The 5604-nt window shown below is 47.8% G+C and overlaps 1 long non-coding RNA gene across 2 annotated transcripts; it reads right to left on the bottom strand.

The window, feature by feature from the left end:
- Positions 1–583: 583 nt before the first annotated feature.
- LOC122214907 lies at positions 584–2959 on the bottom strand. 2 transcript variants are annotated; one of them, XR_006200145.1, is made up of 4 exons: positions 2668–2959; positions 2350–2436; positions 1908–1998; positions 584–710 (listed from the first exon to the last, which is right to left on the bottom strand). It is a non-coding gene; the product is annotated as an uncharacterized LOC122214907 (long non-coding RNA). The 2 variants fall into 2 exon arrangements; XR_006200144.1 differs by having other exon boundaries at positions 2782–2954.
- Between the last annotated feature and the right edge of the window lie 2645 nt (positions 2960–5604).

Below are 5604 nucleotides of genomic sequence, written 5' to 3'. Positions count from 1 at the left end.
TAGATGTTTGTTACCAGATCTAGACTACAAACCCACCTCCATGCCAAGAGGAGTGACCATGTTTCCATCTCTGCTACGGGGTCTCCCTGATGATAACACAAAGCATCGGTTTGTTGTATTGGTCGGCGTTCTCCAGAGACACAGACCCAATTGTGTGTGTGTGTGTGTGTGTGTGTGTGTGTGTATTTGGTTTCTCTGCCTATAAATGTAGATAGGTGGAGAGAGAGGGAGAAAGAGAGACAGAGGGAGAGGGAGACAGAGAGAGAGAGAGAGAGAGAGAGAACAAGGGACACCTGGGTGATTCAGTTGCTTAAGCCTCCAACTCTTGACTTCAGCTCAGGTCAGGATCTCATGGTTCATGGGATCCAGCCCCACATCGGGCTCTGCATGGAGCCTGTCTGGGATTTTCTCTCTGCCCCTCCCCTGCTCGTGCTCTCTCTCAAAATAAATTAAAAAATAAACTTTAAAAAAAAGAACATATAGACAGAGTCAATTCCTCATAATAAACCTCTTTGTGTATGTGTATATATACACACACATATATTTACATTTGTGTGTACACACACACACACACACACACACAAAGATTTATTATAAGGAACTGACTCAAGTGGTTATGGAGGCAGGCAAGTCCCAAGGTTTGCAGGATGAGTCAGGAGGCTGGAGATCCAGGAGAGCCAATGGCTTAATTCCAGCATGAGTCCAAAGGCCTGAAAAGCAGGAAAGCTGATGGTATAATTTCCATCTAAAAGCTAGCAGGCTCAAGACCCAGGAAAAACCAATGTTTCCATTTGAGTCTGAAGGCAGGAAAAAGGTTGATGTTCCAGTTCAAACGCAGTCAAGCAAGACAGAATTCTCTTACTCAGGGGAGGGTCTGCCTTTTCTAGTCAACTGATTGACTGAGGCCTTCAACTGATTGGGTGAGGCCCACCCACATTGGGGAAGGCCATCTACTTTCCTCAGTCTACCAATTTAAATGTTTATCTCATTCAAGGAAAAAAAAAAACCTTCACAGAGGGGCCCCTAGGTGGCCCAGTTGGTTAAGTGTCCGGGACATGATTTCAGGCCCCCCCATTGGGCTCTGGGTTGGACATGGAGTTTATTTAATAAAAAATAAAAATAAATTTATTTTTAACTTCACAGAAACACCCAAAAGAAAGTTTGATCAAATATCTGGACTCCTCATGGTGTGCTTACATTAACACACGAAATTAGCCATCACGATGATCAATGATTTAATTGGTGGGGGAAAAAATGATGCTAAACTATAAGAGAAATGAAATCTACAGATTGCTTAATGGAAAGAAATACTCATTCACCTTTCTTTGTTTGAAAAATGCCCATAGTGGTAACTATGGTGAGCAATAGATTCCAGAATTAATTATAGAGTCCCTCTGGGCATGGACATTTGTCATTCACATAAGCACCCAAAAGAAAGGCATCAGAGTCAATGGCCACCACTGCCATCTTGGTCCAGGCCTCAGTACATCTCCCATGGAAAATTGCCACATCCTCTTTACTGGACTCTTCTACTCTTGGCCTCCTGACAACCTATTTTCTACACAGCAGTCAGAGTGATCTTTTTAGGTGACAAATCAAGACAGATCATTCCCTGTTCCAGAACCTTCCATGCCTTCCCAGCGCACCTGAACAAAATCCACCATCGCCTACATGATCCAGCCCCTATGGTCTCTACAATCTCACCTCCTATCACACTCCCCCTTCCTTACTGAGCTGGCACCCTGGCCTCCTTCCTATTCCTCAAACACACATCCTTAGGACCTACACATGGGTGCAGCTGTCCCCAGTCACCACCCAGCCCTTTGCATGACGGGCTGGCTCATTCATCAGTCTTCCCTCAAATGTCACTCTTCAGAGAAGCCCTCCCTAATGTCATTGGAAATTACCTTGTTTGCATATGTGTATCCTTGATTGTTGCCTGTCTCCCCAACTGGTGTGCAATCTTCATGAGAGCTGAGACTCCATCTGTCTTATTCTCTGTGTCCAGAATCCAAAACAGTGTACTCAATAGAAGTTGGTTAAACAAATCAGCAAGTAGATGAATGACATTTATTAAAAATTATAAAAGAAAGATGTATATTTGCTTGGCCGGGATAAAGGTAGATGGCCACCTCCTACTCAATAGAACCCTTCCTTCCACCACCACACACGTGAGACAGAGCCCTCTCTCAAGGGCACGTAGTGTCAGGGCTCACCCAGGAGGCCTGTCATGATGGCATTTCATTTTATCTCCTCAACAGCGGTGGTAAATACAAACAGGTTTACCTCTTCTTGGAAGAACCACATTTCCTCATTCAAAAACCTTAATAGGAAAGGGAAGGAACTCACATGCCTTGGCTATGGCCTGATCGAAACTCAGCAGCAAGAGAGAAATCAAGCTGAGGTTTCGGGTTCCAGGATTCATCCTCCAGAGAACTGTGGGGCGAAAGGCGCATGCACATACATCTAACTGCCTATTAGCATCTGCACTCAGATGTCCCACTCTGAAGCTTATGGGGTCCAAGGCCACCTTCTTTGTCTGCCTCCACCCCTCAACCTCACCTTCTGTTAGCATCCTTGGTGTCCCTAAGTGGGGCCACCATCCTGCCTGTGGCCAAGCCATGGACAACTCCCTTTGCCTTGATCCCCCCATCCTACTGATGTTACCTCCTAAGTCCACATTCTGCTCCCCGTCTCCACCACCCCTGTGTGTTTAAGCAACCATTGCTTCCCCCTGGACAACCAGCTTTGCTTCCTCACTGGCCTCCCACGTGCACTCACGTATTCTACATTGTCCCACAGCAGCCAGAACAATCTTTTAAAGATATAAACCAGGGCACATGGGTGGCTCAATCGGTTAAGCAACTGACTTCGGCTCAGGTCATGATCTCACAATGAATTCAAGCCCCGCCTCAGGTGAGCACCAGCCCCGCTTTGCATGAGCCCTGCTTCTCTCTCTCTCTCTATCTCTCTCTCTCTCTCTGTCCTCTTTGCTCATTTGTGCCCTCTCTGAAAGAAAGAAAGAAAGAAAGAAAGAAAGAAAGAAAGATCAAATGGTATCCCAGCTGCTAAATCCCCCTCTATGACTTCCCACTATTCTTAGACTAGAAGCCAAATCCTAACCTTAGCCAGCAAGGTCCCGCACAGTTGGCCACTGCCTGCCTCTCTAGCAGGGCTTGAACCCTGTGGCCCTTTCATGTTCTCACCCTACGGCTTTTGTTTACTTCCAGCTCTCCACAGAGACTTTGTGCGAGCTATTCCCTTTGTCTGGAACATTCTACCAACCTTTCATCAAGTCTCTGTCCGGTTTTATTTCCTAAGGGAACTCCTCTTAGATCATCCAGGCTAGGTCAAGTCCTCATGGAACTATTTTTTTTTCCTCCAGAGCAACTGTATCTATGTGCAGTTTTGGATTCATTATGTCCATAGTGTGACTATGTGACTGTCACCTCTATCTCCTACCAAACTATCAACTCTGGAGGGCAGGGACTTGTCTCTTTCCGTCCTGCATGGCACCCCTAGTGCTTAGTACAGGGCCGGCACAGAGTAGAAGTTCAAACCATTGGATAAGTTAATAGCTCCTCTGTGGAGTTGGGTTCATCCTCCATGAGCTGGCCAAGATCCCGTGTTGAGCAATCTTTCTGGGGTACGGAGAACTAGATGAACTAGGAGTGAAAAGTGAAGGGAGAAAACTGACAATCGTTGAAAGATTTAGAACCCTGTGGTGAAATCAGCCATTGTTTCCCTGCCACTTGCAAGGATCCACTGTGATTTGCATATTTCTGCACCGAGGAAGCGAGTAACTGACTCCCAATCCCTTCCAGATGGATGGCACATGGCCTTTCTCTCTTTGGGAATCTTAGGTTGTGTAGAAATTGGTGGAGAGAGGTGGGCAGCGAGGAGAGGGAAAATGGGTCTGCCATTGTCACTGTGCCAGAGAAGAGACTTACTAACACCTAAAGGATGTCCCCAGCCACCCACTTTACTCAGCATTCCTAAGAAAGAACGCACGTGCGCGCGCGCGCACACACACACACACACACACACACACACACACACTGTAAGAAAGAAGCAAACCCAACTTCAAACCACCGGGTCCAATGGCCTTGAGTTACGTAGATCTGCTCAGCTTTAACCATGGGCCAGTGCTCTGCTGGGTGCTTCTCACAGCAGAGAACGATCCTTTGGGCCCAGCTCCTTCCCTCATGGGCCTACAGTGTGGCGAGGGCTGTGACTTTGAGCAGGCATTCATGCCAGGCTGCAGTAAAAGCTGAGAGGCAACAGCAGGGGCCCGGGCTGTATGGGGAAGGGATGCCTGTGCTGGCCTCAGAGGCCCACAGACACTTGCCAGAGGAACTGAGAGCAAAGCTGCACCACGGTAACCCTGCCAGGCCGTGACTTTCTGGCACATAAAATGGAGACAATAAGTCCCACCTCCCAGGGTAGTGAAGAGTGACAAACTTAAAAATAACAATAAAGCTGCCTAACATCTCACAATGCCTTATTCTGTGGCAGCTGCTGGGCTGAGCACACCTTGTGTATTAGCCCATTTAAACTTCATCACAACTCTAGAAAATAGGCACAAATATTATCCCCATTTTATTGATGAGTAAACTGAGGTTTAGGGAGCCTCTGGTGACCCAGGTCTGCCTGCCACCATTGCTTTGAGACAGGGGACTCTGCCACCTCGTTAATGTGACCATGAAAAGCACTCAACCCAGAAAAAATCATCGATGAATTTCGGTTCCCTTTCCCCCTTATGCCCTCCTTCCCTTTCCTCCATAGAGGAAAAAACAACCACGAAGATCTCAGAGTTATGTGCCTTTAGCTGATGTCTCTGGATCCCATGAAGCCAGCTTATCTGCATAAATAGAGTCTTTGAAAGGGCCTAGAGAGGGAAAACCAGAATATGGAGAATTATTTCCACCTCAAGAACAATAAACTAAATTCCTGAGTCCATCTGTGACCTCAACCTTCACCCAGGGAATGTCCTGGGGTACAAGGATCCAAGCTCTGCTACCCCTGGGTCTGGGAGGTCACTGAGTTTAAGGCCTGGCTGCCAAACATTCCAACGATGCAGTCCAAAAATTAGCCAAGCCCGAAGGTGCTTGGAGTCAGACTTTCCCCGCAGTCTCCTGTGGCTTGTGTTCTAGAAGATGCAGCTCCAGCTGCTGCTCTGCTGACCCCTCTGTGGGACGTGGCACTATCCCATCCACCAAAGCATCACCCCACAGGCCTGGCCCTGCCTTCCCCTCTTCAATCTATGCCCAGCCGCCTCCCTGTATTCCAAGGTTTGACCTCATAGAAGATGTCTCCATTCGCCCATTTGATTTGTTCGTTCCCTCGTTGTTGGGGGAGGACCTGTGTGCACCTGTGTCCATGCACATGTCGAGTCCCCGTTGTGCTGACGTTGTGAGTGTGTGCGCAGATAACATCGGAGGAGGAGACCTGACTTCTGGCATGTTGCCACATCTTTCACTTGGCCATGAGCGTGTGCCGCCAGCTGTCAAAGCCTCCTCCCTGCACTCGATTCCAGAGATGCAGAGGTCAGAGCCATGGAGTGGATGCTGAAACTGTTGGAATGGTGTCCTGCCTTCCCTAGCT

The sequence above is a fragment of the Panthera leo genome, chromosome A3 (genome assembly GCF_018350215.1).
Source record: "Panthera leo isolate Ple1 chromosome A3, P.leo_Ple1_pat1.1, whole genome shotgun sequence".
In the NCBI taxonomy this organism is placed as follows: Eukaryota; Metazoa; Chordata; class Mammalia; order Carnivora; family Felidae; genus Panthera; species Panthera leo.
This window is presented reverse-complemented; position numbering and strand designations above follow the sequence as displayed.